The sequence below is a fragment of the Dreissena polymorpha genome, chromosome 7 (assembly GCF_020536995.1).
Source record: "Dreissena polymorpha isolate Duluth1 chromosome 7, UMN_Dpol_1.0, whole genome shotgun sequence".
Classification (NCBI taxonomy): Eukaryota; Metazoa; Mollusca; class Bivalvia; order Myida; family Dreissenidae; genus Dreissena; species Dreissena polymorpha.
In genome coordinates this window covers 22,553,214-22,567,769 of record NC_068361.1, presented here as the reverse complement: position 1 = coordinate 22,567,769, position 14,556 = coordinate 22,553,214, and the positions used below count along the sequence as shown (strand labels likewise).

The following is a 14,556-nucleotide window of genomic DNA, read 5'->3' as shown; positions in this document are numbered from 1 at the left end:
TACTACTACTACTACTACTACTACTACTACTACTACTACTACTACTACTACTACTACTACTACTACTACTACTACTACTACTACTACTACTACTACTACTACCACTTCTACTACTACTACTAATAACAATAATAACAATAATAGTAATAATAATAATAATAAGTATAATTATTATTATTACTATTATTATTATGTGTTTAGGTGTTAAGGGACAGCAAAAAGGCAACGGATATGTATTTAAGTAAAATAGCGGAACGAATTGAACTTTGCAAGAGGAAAAACTGTTTAGGTGTAAGGAAGAGTGCTATGTAATGCTAACTAATGCCACTAGGCATCAATTGTTTACTTTTGATTTATTCCGAAATGTCATCCAAATGGAACTTAGAGGTATCCTGGAAAATACGTTGTCGAATATGGTAACGCTGAGTAAATATAAGATTTCAATACCATGGATTTTCAAATATGTTTGTTTCAAGATTACCAGCTATATGGTCATAAAGTTGCAGTCAGTAACATAGGGGCAGTGTTTGATATTCCTTATTTTCTCAATACGACTGCGGAAGACACAAACGCATGTGGCTTCATTAAGTAAGGCATATACAAATGAATCGTTTAGTGTTTAATATTATTGGTAGTAGAAGTTGAAGTAGTAGAATAAGTAGAAGAAGTAGTAGAAGTTGTAGTAGTATTCAGTACTTGCAGAGTATTTGCGGCATTATTACTGATTACTGATTAAGGTATTCATGGTACCATATCATGATCAGCTGTTCGCATTTAGATGAGATGTTAAGAATTTCTAATCCTAACATGTCAAGATCTGCTAGTACCAATTTAATTTCCAACTTATTTTTACTAATCAAGATTACTTTCATTTTTTTGTACACAACATTTAACAGAGAGTAGCGTGTAAAGTGTGAAAAGTTCATTGACAGACTCTCCAGGGCCGTCAATGAGTAAAGAAGTGGCCGAGGCAAATTTTGACCTTTGTATATTATGTCATTTCATTTGATTCGCTTATTTTAGGCTATGACCTAAGTTTAATAGATATTATTTAAGCGCAAAGTATGAACATTCAGCAACTGATTGAATCGCCTGATCCGCATCCACGTTGTTCATATAAACACATCCGATAAAAACCGACTTCGATTCACTGCCATTACTCCGTCTTGATACCATGCATTAAACCATTTTAAAATATAAGGACATGCATTCAACCGTGATAGAGATTGATTGACAAATGCACATGGCGAAGAGTCTAAGGCCTTTTATATTTTAAACAGCAGACTCGACATATCATTTCATCTTTCTAGTTTAGTCACTCACATGAGCCTATCATCGATGAATCCAATTTGGTAATAGCTTATTAATTTATATATACAAAGCTTCATCTTATTCGATATCTTTAACCAATTTGACAAACAGCTTTTGATAATTTTTTTTCCCGCCAGCTAAACATTTTATAGAGTTATTATCTTTTGGATTGTAGGTTATTATACCTTGTGTTTGAGTAACTGATGCATTTCCACTTATAAATAATTGATTAAACGCTCGGCTACTTGGGTGTCCAATATTGGCCCGAATCTATGTATTGATATTGTATATCTCACATGTTATCAAAATATATATACTTTAATTTGATATTTTAGGTAGTATATATCTCACAATGTGCGAATGTATTTACATAATGCCATAAAATATTTATGTTTAGATTTTCCAGCGTTTAATTAATCTTTAATGTATGTCCGCTGTTGCGGTTTTCGTTATTAATTGCAAACAACGTTCAATAAAATATCTGATGTAAATTCAAAATGAGTACTGATGTAAGATAACAATTTTTTTTGTTGATTTTATAAAGTGTTAAACCTACTTAATTGCAAAATCCTTTACAATTACTGTTCAAAGGTAGTGACTTCATATTTAATCATAATTAATCATTAAAATGGAATATTGTTCCTTAATAGTTTAATACAATCTCCCGGTCACATGCATTAATCTCCTGATTATTTATCTGGAAATTAATGAGATTTATAGAGTGTCATTTATTGCTACCAAGCTGAACAATTATTCAGTTTCAAATGACATTTTTGGAAATGTCACAACATCTCAAATCAACAAGCACAGTGCCAAAGGTTGCACAAGTCCTCGGGGAAATACTAAGACCGATTTCAAATCGGACAACAATACGAAATAATCGCTGTTTTATTACTACGATTGCATAAAACTAATGTATATTGTACATAAAAAAAGTTCTTTACTCAATCTAGATACCAATATTCGAACAGCTAAAGCGCCGTCTAAGGTTTCACTGAAATTAAACTGAACCCAATATTCCCGACCAATGCGTTTATCATACCAACATTAGTTTGATGAGCATATTGTTCACCATTTATGAGAGTTTTACAATTGAACAAGGTTAATATTGCTTAATGTTATCTTCAATGCGAGGAACGGGGGAGGTTTAGCGCGCCTTAAAAAATATTGCAAAACTGTTTTACGATAATTTCTTAGTCATGTCACGTCATTCATTGAAACATGCGTATGACGTCACTTTACTACGAGTATAAATAGGGCCAAACTGTCGTTTGGGTTCAGTTGAGTTTTGGCACTCATTGGAAAGGGTCATGGATAACGAGGTTAGACGACTTGATTTTTCTTTTAGGCTAAGAAACGAATAACATCAGAAAACAAAAATAATATGAAACTTGAGAAATGACTTTTGTGTTAATAAAAAGCGGTATTTTAATTTATGCAGTCTTTATTTTCTTTATTCAGTAGGAAATTTGTGATGTTGGCACCGTCTGACGGTGTCAGAGTATTGGGATTAAGTTTATAGATAACTGACCCACGAAAAAAAAGTTGTAAACTTGATAAAATGTTGAAATTGTGACAATGTTAATTTTTTTTAACAAGCTGTTGTGCTACAGAATACTGAACATTATAGAATCTCCAAATAGAAATGAACACAAAGCATTTTGTTGTTTATTTATTATGACAATGAAAATCAGAATCTTCTGCTATTGTGTCCGGTCATGCTTGGTTGGATCGTTCCCGTCACGCATCATTGAATCGCTCTGAAATTAGATACATAACTTATAGATATATTGCATACATATATCACGTTTTGCTCTAAAGATTAAACAAATAAGTTAGTTTTTTTCCATTTTTAAATTGTATATTATAAGATGGAAACAAGATCACATAGAGTAATTTATAGTCCTAAATTGTGTGAGATAAGTGTCGATAGAAGTGTTGATAGTAAACACGTATCAGGCAGATGGTAGTACAACTCTTCATGAAATTACAACAGCAGGAGTTAGTCAGAATGATAGACAAATTTTGGATAGGGCGATAAATGAGTAAATTTTATAGAAATTGCTAATGTTAGATACTATGTGTAGTCGCATTGAAAATATGGATTCAAAACTTTTAATTTTGCAATCAAGAATTCAAGAAATTGAACGACCTGACAGAGAGATCTCATTTAATTTTGCAAGAAATGCATGCAACTCTGATGTTAGACACACACAGTCTGATCCACTTATTCGGAGGGATCCACTTAATAATCACAACATGAGCAATAATGTTTCTTCTCAGTTTGTCTCATATAACATGGTCCCAGCACACAATTCTGTCATGCCGTCTGTCAACAACAGTATCACAAGTCATTTGAAATTGAAACCTCAAAACTACAGCGGTGATGACGATTTACAAGATTTCTTGACTCAGTTCGAATTGACAAGTGACATTAACAGATGGTCATACACAGAAAAATCTTTGTATTTGGCTACTATCTTAACAGGCAATGCAAGGTCACTGCTTTGTGAAATGACTGAATTGGAAAGGCGAGATTATCAGAGTATAGTTGGAAAGTTGAAAGCACGTTTTGGCAATGAACACAAATCTGAAGTGTTTCGCACCCAGTTAAAATCAAAGGTTAGGAACAGGAACGAAACAATTCCTGAATTAGCTCAATCAATAAGAAAAATGACAAGACAAGCTTATCCAACTGCAAACATCGAAGTCATTGAAGCGTTAGCACTTGACAGTTTTCTCGACGCTTTAGATAATACAGATATCAGACTTAGGCTAAGAGAAATCAGTCCTAAAACATTTTTGAGGCTGAACAAATTGCTGTTAAAATGGAGGCTCATAGATTAGCTGACCGACAAAGAAACAGACCAGTCTTGAATGTACAGACAAGTCAAAATTCTGATCATACTAGGAAAGAAATAACACAAGCCTCACCCCTAAGGCATGCTCCTAACAAAAACAAGCATACTGACAAAAGTTCATGGGGACCCAAATCAATGCATGATAGAAATAGGAAATATGGAAATTTTAGAGACAATAGACCTCACAATCAGTTTAGGAACAATAACAGAACCCCAAATAAAAGTTTTCAGGGAAACGAAAAGTGGTCGAATTAGCGGGATCACAGTTCGACAGTAAAACAAAACGATTCCAAATTGCATTAAATAACTTGGGATCTGAACATGGCTACTTTCTAAGTACAAAATTAGGCGAAAATTGGATAGCCATGTTGGTAGATAGTGGTGCAAATGTTAGCATTCTTAGTACACAGACAATTGAGAATTTACCATACTTTATTAAACCTAAATTAGAACCAGTTACTACTTCTTTGATAACTGTATCAGGAGAGTCAACTCCATTTTTTGGCAACCCTGAAGTTGAAATTTGCATGTTTAACCAAAAGGTTAAACACACATTTCTAATTGCTGATATTAAACAAGATGGAATCTTGGGTTTAGATATCTTGACTAAAAAAAATGTGATTTGTAGTTAAGTAAAGGTTACATTGTTTTTCATGGTGAAAGAATACCTTGTATTTGGAATAGTAACCAAATTGAGGCAAATTGTTGTCGTATTGCTGTTTCTGAAACTGTAGTAGTTCCACCAGAGAATGAAACTATCGTCTTTGGGAAACCATTGGATAAGATTGATAGAAATAGCGTTGGGATGTTGGAAATCTCTCAGAAATTTGCTGAGAATAGTGGGTTAATGATAGCTCGTGTCTTAGTTGATCCAAAGGTTGGAAATATTCCTATTCGAATTGCTAACTTTGAGAAAGAACCTCAGAAAATTTATGAAAACACTGTAACGGCAGTTTATGAACCAGTTACTGTAGTTGAAAGAAATGTAGTGATTCAAGTTTTAGTGAGAGTAGTGTTGTGCCAGAACATTTGCAAGAGTTGTACGATAGGTCTTCACAAAATTTAAATGAGGATCAGAAACTTAAGTTAAGACAATTGTGAAAAAAAAACTCAAGATAATTTCTCCAAGAACGATAGGGACATAGGAAATACTGATTTGGTTTCTCATAAAATTGATGTGGGTAATAGTAAACCAATTAAGACCTATCCCTATAGAATTCCCTTAGCAAAACGAGAAGCAGCGCAACAAGAAATTGAAAAGATGGCTGCTGATGGCATTATTGAACCAGCTTGTTGTCCATGGTTATCTCCCATTCAAATTGTGACAAAAGCAGATGGTTCTCTTAGATTTTGCTGTGATTTTAGGAAACTCAATGATGTAACAATTAAAGGAAATCAACCGTTACCTAGAATTGAAGACAATCTTGATGCTTTAGAAGGTTCAAAATGGTTTAGTTGTTTAGACCTGAGACAAGGCTTTTGACAAATTTCTACTGACAAAGAGAGTAGAACCATCACTGCGTTTAGTTTGCAAGGTGGACAACAATGGCAGTTTTGTAAGCTTGCATTCGGACTTTGTAATTCCCCAGCTGTCTTTACAAGGTTAATGCAAATGACATTTTCAGATTTGATTATGCTTTGCATTGACCGTTCTAAGGCGGTGACCCCAGCTTTATTCATATTTTGTGTTTATCAGGGTTCCCTCTGGGCTTTACAAAGTTGTCGCCACTCACTTTCGCCAAATTTAAAAAGTTGTCGCCACACTGGGGCTACATTTGGGCAATGAAGATCATGTCATTGTAATACAAACAAAAACTGAGCATTGAACAGTATGTTAAAGGAATTGATTTCATAACATTATTATTAAGAATAACAACACATTTAAGATTGTTCATTAAATAAAGGCACATTCAATCCGTTGTAAGTCTTGTTTATTGACACCTTCTTAGCAGCCTGAATATGTTGCCACAGCTTTGTTGCTTCAGCATGCAGCTTTCTGGTAATCTGAAAATACAAAATGGGAAAAATAATATTAATATACTACTAATTATAATCAACTAATGTGTAGTATATAAATAATATAAATGTGTGCTAGCACATGACCTACTACATAAAGCTCATAGCACAACAGTCAAATAAAATAAGTATTTGTGTACATGTATATTAAATTGTGTGTCAAATAGATTTTCGTGTGAGTCAAATGGATTTTCATGTGCTTAACGATGTTTACCTTTTTTAAACAGAACATCCGGTAGTGAATTAATTTATTAGTTTTTAGAGTATATAGAGTTCATACAGCATATATTGTGTGTTGGAAATCAAATTGAAGGAAATAAAATTCTGTTTAACAACTGTCTTTGTTTGGGTTTTGTTTGCTAGCTGGTGAATGTGAGCGGGGAAACATTTGCATTTTTGAATGAGTCTCATAATTATCAGAATTTAATGTTCACTTTCTAAAAGTCGTTATACACCCTGAACTTGCCATGTTGACGAGTAAAACAGAAATGTCACCGTTTACATGTAAATAGAATCAATATATCTAAAATGTTTAATTATTTTCTATAATTTCACCGATTTTTCTAAACACAATCGATACTTACCTTTTTGAGTGTCACATGGTTGTCAATGTAACGGTCTTGGAATCGGCTTCCAACACTGTGACAAACACTTCACATTTAAGCACAAAGTCGGTAGGTTTATTTCAATGTTGTCTTATCTCTGAAGCAATAAAACTGCCGACCAATTAAGATAACTTGTAACAACACCCCAGATAATCGCAATTCTCACCATTTCATGCCACTTTGAGGTAGTCTGCAGTCAGCACCACGCTCCATTGATTACAGCTGTATCGCTTACATCATGGACATCTGTATTATTACGACTGCCGTAAAGTGGCTGGTAAACACAGCGTCTTTTGTCATTTTAAGAAAATATGAACGCAGAAAAATGCCGATTTTTTTTAAATCGCCATTAACAAAATTTTGTCGCCAGATTTTTTATTTTGTCGCAATTGGCGCCAATGGCGATCGACAGCGGGAACCCTGGTTTATGTTAGTTTGTATTGTGCTGTATTGTGCTGTTCTGTACTGTTTGGGCAATCGGTCACTTGCCTTAAATAAAGGACCAACTAATTGTTTTAATGAAAATTCAATACTGCTGCAGCAGCTGGAGTTTCACTTCTTTATATTGGAAGACTCTTGTGTCGTATTTAGATGACATCATTGTGATGGCGCGTACTTTTGATGAGGCAGTTGTTAGTTTGGAAAATGCATTTATCAGGTTGAGGAAGGCAAATCTAAAATTACATCCTAAGAAATGTAAATTGTTTCAAAGAGAAGTTACTTTCCTTGGTCATGTGATTAGTGAGAAAGGGATTTCTACATGTCCAAAAAAGGTTCAAACTGTTAAAGATTGGCCTAGACCAAGATCCGTAAAGGAGGTCAAAAGTTTTATAGGCTTTGTGTCTTTCTATAGGAAATATATTCACAATTTCTCAACAATTGCAAAGCCATTATATGAACTTTCTGAGAAAGGTGTAAAATTTAGTTGGTCGGAAAATTGCAAGTTGTTTTTGACAAGTTAAAAGATGCCTTGATAAACAGTCCTATCTTGGCATACCCTACACAAACAGACAAGTTTGTTATTGATGTAGACTCATGAAATGTTGGAACTGGGGCAGTTTTGTCTCAGATACAAAATGGACAAAAACAAGTAATTGCTTATTACTCTAAATGTTTTTCAAAACAAGAAAGAGGTTATTGTGTTACAAGAAAAGAATTAAATGGTGTTGTTCTTGCCATTAAACACTGGCATCATTATTTGTATGGTCAGGAATTTACTGTTAGAACAGACCATGCAAGTCTGAAATAATTAATGAATTTCAAGGACTTAGATTGACAGCTATGTCGCTGGTTAAATGTTCTTTCAAATTACAATTACAAAATTGTTTACCGGCCAGGGAAATTGCACTCAAATTGTGATGCACTAAGTTGTACACCTTGTTATGAGAGTAATTGTTTGTACTGTGAGAGAATTGAATCAAGGTTTATGGAACAAAACAAGACTTGTGCTAGAATTAGCCCACAATTATATCCAAATGTGACAAATTTAAACCTAAATGTGACAAATTTAAATGTGACTAAGAGTTCTACATATTCAAAATAAATATAAAGAAGTGAAACTCCAGCTGCTGGAGCAGTATTGAATTTTCATTAAACACAATTAGTTGGTCCTTTTTTTAAGGCAAGTGACCGATTGCCCAAACCGTACAAAACAGCACAATACAGCACAATACAAACCAACATAAACACAAAATATGAATAAAGCTGGGGTCACCGCCTTGGAACGGTCAATGCAAAGCATTGGGGGTTTAAACCTGGTTATAGAGCGCTCATATTCAACTTACGACTTACGAGTTCGTTTTGCAAAGCGTTAAGTCTTTTAGTGAGACAAAGTTGTTGCCACTCATATTGGTAATATTGTGTTTGCTCATTTTGAGGGATCCATTGGTTATGATGGTTGTTTGTATTTGTGCTTTGTTTGTAAGGAATGTTATGGAACCAAGTTCTGGTGATAAAGAGACCAGTTCTGGGTCAGAGATACACTCCATAGTTACACCAACGTAAGGCTTAGAACAGGTTAAGATACAAAAGAGAGTGGAACCCCCTGACAAGTATAAACAAAATTCATGCAGTGTTGTTGCAATGCAGGATTTATCAAATTTACAGCTGATTAAATCACCAGAGTATATTGATAACACATATTGCAAGAAAACCGATTCAAAGGTGTGTAGTGTAAATGTCACCCCAGTAGAAAATAGTAGTAATTGTATTGCAAGTGAAACTAGTTGTCATACTGAATCAAATCCAGAGGATTCAGTCAATGACAAATTAAATTTTATTGACTTAAAGAATTTAGATCTAAAGGAATTGACAAGGCTATAACGGGAAGACTCTATACTCTGTGTAGTAAGAGACTGGGTAGAAAGTGGTATTAAACCAGATTGGAATGATGTTAGTGATAAATGCCCTGATGTTAAGTATTTGTGGTACAGATGGGATTCATTGTTCTTAGAAAATGAGGTGTTGTACAGAAAATGGGAACACATGGATAGTAGTTTGTTTGATTTGCAAATAGTTATTCCTAATAGTCCCAAGGAATACATGTTACATGTATATCAGTTGCACGATAGTGTTACTGCAGGACATTTAGGAGTCAAGAAAACTTTACAAAATATCAAAAAGAGGTTTTTCTGAATAGGATCGCGTAGAGATGTTGAATAGTGGTGTAAGAAATGTACAATTTGTGCAAGTAGGAAGTCTCCTCAAATGAAAAATAAAGCCCCAATGAAACAGTTCAATTGTGGTGCCAGATGGGAAAGAATTTCCATAGATTGTGTTGGTCCTTTTGCACTTACGAAAAAAGAAAATAAATATTTGATGGTTGTCGTTGACCAGTTTACAAAATGGACAGAATGTGTTCCATTACCAAATATAGAAATTGTTACTGTAGCAAATGCTTTGATTGCAAAGGTCTTACAAACTTTTGATATGCCATTATCAATTCATACCGACCAAAGTGTTCAGTTTGAGTCCAATTTATTTAAAGAATTGTGTAATCTCTTTGGTATTCAGAAAACCAGAACTACACCATATAGACCACAATCAAATGGTGGTACAGAAAGAACATAATTTCGTGATGATTGGGATCAATATGTACCTTTCTGCTTGATGGCATACAGGTCATCTGTTCACTCTGCTACTGGTCACACCCCATATAAAATGATGTTCGGTGACGACATGAGATTGCCCATTGATCTTGTTTTTGGTCATCCTTCAGGTTCTGAAAATAGACTTAATGACAAGGGACAAAATTGTCACAAAACCAGGTTTTCATTGTGAAAAACAATCTGATTAAGGGAGACAACTCAAACTGAACTTTTGAAATGAACAAAATTAACCCCCTTTGTAAGTTTGTTTCAAAATAAATCTATTTTTAGTTGTGGTGACCTTGACATTGGAGATATTGACGTGATTCTTTCGTGCGACACACCGTCCCATGATGGTGAACAAATGTGCCAAATAATTGTAAAATCTCACTATGAATTACATAGTTATGGCCCAGACAAGCTCATTTATTGCCAATTTTGACCTTTGAACTCAAAATGTGACCTTGACCTTGGAGATATCGACGTAATTATTTTGCGCGACACGCCGTCCAATGATGGTGAACAAATGTGCCAAATGATTTTAAAATATGACAATGAACGACATAGTTATGGCCCGGACAAGCTTGTTCCGCCCGCCCGCCAGCCCGCCCGCATTCGCCAATCTAATAACCAGCTTTTTCCTTCGGAAAACCTGGTTAAAAATGGCAATGAGTGCATAAACAAATTAAAGGAAAGGCTCTATGATGTGCATAATTTTGCCAGAAATAAGCTCAAACTTTCAAGTGATGTAATGAAAAAGAATTAAGATTTGAAAGTTAACTTACAAACATACAAAATTGGTGATAAAGTTTGGTATTTTAACCAACGACGTTGAGTTGGTCTTAGTGGAAAACTGGCACAACAATGGACTGGACCACGTTTGGTCGTTGGAAAAGTAAATGATGTTCAATATCGCATTCAAATAACAAAACAACAAAAACCTAAAGTTATTCACCATGACAAGTTGAAAATGTATCTTGAAACGGCCACCGGAAAAACTTTGCGAAACCGAAATTTCGCAAACTTAAGTACCCTTTTTCTTGAAGGTTTGCTTATTTGTGATAAAGTATAAGATAAAAGTCTAACTTGTGATTAATAATTGGTTATTTTTGCTTGTTAAATGCGTTTTCTTCACTATGAACTTTATTTGCAAAGTTGGGGTTCCCATGGGATTTTTGTAATATCCCATGGGATTTTTCATTATCCCATGGGAATTTTGGTTTCTCCCATGGGATTTTTCTCCAGCTTTTTTATGGGAGAAAAAATCCCATGGGATTTTCAAAAACATAAAACACGTTCGTTTGTGCTTAGTTATCGATTTTAAGCATTGTTAAAGCATTTGTGCTTATTTTCGTTCAATTTACTTTGATAGAAAAAAAATCCCATTTTTTTATGGGAAAAAAAAATCCCATGGGATTTTTTTCTGATTTTTAGAGATTTATTCATGTAACCTTCAGAAACACTACCTTTTAACAAATGATGAGCATTTCTCGCGATTTCAACGCGTTATATCGTGTTTTAAAATAATAAAAAAATCCCATTGGATTTGTTTGTCCCATGGGATTTTTTTGTCCCATTGGATTTTTTTTCCCATGGGATTTTTTTTCCAATGGGATTTTTTTTAAGGTATAAGTTTCTAAAAGCTATATAATAATAATAATTATAATAATAATAATAATAATAATAATAATAATAATAATAATAATAATAATAATAATAATAATAATAATCGTGCTCAATATGATGAATTTGTACTTTTAAGCGACTAACATTTTTATTCGAGCCGATCGTCGAGTCCGAATGGTGAGTATAAGAGCAATTTACCAGTACAAATAAATCTCACTTGTGAAGAGAACGCTACCGTACTATAAAATAATCTTGATAATAAGTCATATCATTTCTCGACAGAAAATGAAAACAGTATCCATATTGATGTCAGCAATGTCCCCTGCTATGAAAAATATTGACAAAATGAAAAACCTTGACAATAATTCCGTGTCGAATACGCATTAGATTATAGCAATCAAATTCATATAAGCATTGATAAGATAATTTGCGAAAATGGGTCTTATGTCAAATACGGCAAGCGTAGCTCCATTCCATAATGTCCGGCATTAAGTCACGTCAAGTTTCGTGGTCGAATTATAGCATAATAATCATTTTCACATTACGCGAATCATATGAGTTTCCCTACATATATTGTGTTAAAATTTATGTTACACTAATGTGCGATGATGAAAAGGGGATTTCGGTAATTCTACATTCGCCCGCCTAGTACCGAAATCCCCATATTTACGCCTTAAAGGGTCAATAGGTCATCGGTATGAATGGTTTTTGACTTCACATGAATGTTAAGGTGCAAAAAAATGATATTAATTTTAATAATTAAGCACTCTTGACAGCATTAAGTTGCCTCTCAGTGGGGATTTCGGTAATTCTACACTAGAACTTAAACGCGCGCCGGTACCGAAATCCTGCTGTACAAACCTTCAAGTGTCAACAAAATTATTATAGTGTTTTTTTTCATTAGCAACCAGTGACATGTATTATCTCCCATTCGGTTACTTCTTTTGGAAAATAATTAGCGGGGATTTCGGTACTGCTACATTCGTACGCCCAGAGCCGAAATCACCCATGTTTACGCCAATCCCCCATATTACGCCTTAAAGGGTCTATATGTCATTATGTTTGGGTTTTGGCTTTGCATTAATGTTGATTTGTACACAATCATATTAGTGTTAATCATTTAAACACTCTTATCAGAATATTTTTTCCGTTATTAAATAGTTTATTAATGTGAAAAATGTGTAAACGAATGTAAAAAAGGTAAAATGTACATTTAAAACATTGGTTACACAAAAGTATATGTAAATATAACATGACATAGTAATAATAAGTCTTCAGAAAGTATTTTCCAAACAAATCTGATGAAACAAATGATATCGTACTACCTTATTTACAATATGCTATACACTTTTGCAATTTAGTTATCAATGTTTAATCAAAGCATAAATCAGGATAATATGTTGCCTCTTAGCGGGGATTTCGGTAATTCTTAACAAGCACATAAACCCGCGCCGGTACCGAAATCCCCGCTGTACAAACCTTCAAGTGTAAAAAAATACTGATTTAGGTTTAAATAAAGGGAACAATAGTATTTTTGGCCACCAAAAAGCACTTTCGCGTCAACAAAACGATTGAAATTATGTCAGAAACCCAGCTTTTCATTGTATATATTGCAATACACCATCGGCCGCCGAGAGCGGAATACTGCGCTTGGCCGCTAAACAATGTGGATTGCATCAAATTAAATGTCAATTTTCGATTTTATTACAAAAATAAACACTGCCTTTTTATAAATATGTCAAGCACGTACACTTAACAAACAAATCGATATATCTTTATGTTATGTAGAAAAGTAAAGCGCTTTATATATAACAATGTTTTATAATGTCTCTCTGGTTGAGAAAAAAAACTAAACAAAACCATGTAGAACATATATGTTTTCATAATTAAAAAAAAATATTTAATGATGCACGTGATGTTTTATATTTGATATAAGTTCACGTGTCATTGAACGAGTTAAGGGAGAGATGCGAATTAAATTACACATAATTAAAAAATGATACTATACTGTCAGCTTGATTTATAAATTGTGTTCCATCGCGCCAATATATTCATTGTTCCATGAAGTTGTGTATAAAAGCAAAACGATTGAAATTATGTCAGAAATCCTGCTTTTCACATGAAATGATCTTTAACACTTTATTTATTCCAATCAGGTAATTAATAATAATAGGGGAAGTCTATACTGTGTATTAGAAACTTGTTGTGGTGATCCCTATCTTATCCGCTCAATACACATCCACCTGGCTACTGTACAGAAAAAATTAGATTTACTTCCAAAATAACTGATTTCATTAATTGCTAACTTGTTGTCTACATTTTAAATTAACAACGATAATGGATCAACATCACCGTTGCACAATTATTAAGTTCACAGTAATCTGTACTTTAAATAGATAGCCTAATTAAAGACGGTGCTAATAAAGAACAAAGCGTGAATGTGGATATTAAGAAATTAGATCCTTTTTTGCATGACACTGGCAGTATATCATTTTATCTTATATAAATAAGCCACATTTAAGACATGGATACAATTAAAATAAGACACATTTGCATCTTTCATTTCTTGAAAAAAAAAATAAGCACGCAGTCACATATAAATAAGATACATTGAAGACACAGAAAAAAATAAATAAGACACATTTGCATCTTTCACTAAATTTTCTTAAAAAAACATGTGAAACTGAAGAAAAACATTTATTACTGACACATTATTCTAAAAGTCGACTGACAACTTAAGTTCAAAGAGGGATTTACAATTAAATAAGATCCATTTTCGCATGATGCTGGTTGTAGAGCAAGCAATACATTTCTTACTGACACATTATTCTAAAAGTCGACAGGCAACATAAATTCAAAGAGGGAACCACAATTAAATAAGATCAATTTTCGCATGATACTGGTTGTATAGCAAGTAGTCACATATTAATTACAGCTTGCATTAGTTGCAATAATTTTGTTAAGTGCGCGTGCTTCTGAACGTTGCGTTAAGTGAGAGTGTTGTCATTTTGTTAGTTTTATATTTTGGTATTATGTATGATTATTGCTTGT

General features: G+C 33.6%; 1 long non-coding RNA gene across 1 annotated transcript; it reads right to left on the bottom strand.

Moving 5' to 3' along the window:
* Window positions 1-2,965: 2,965 nt before the first annotated feature.
* LOC127839287 (uncharacterized) lies at window positions 2,966-10,026 on the bottom strand. Its single transcript, XR_008030271.1, has 2 exons — window positions 9,891-10,026; window positions 2,966-3,071 (listed from the first exon to the last, which is right to left on the bottom strand). It is a non-coding gene; the product is annotated as an uncharacterized LOC127839287 (long non-coding RNA).
* Between the last annotated feature and the right edge of the window lie 4,530 nt (window positions 10,027-14,556).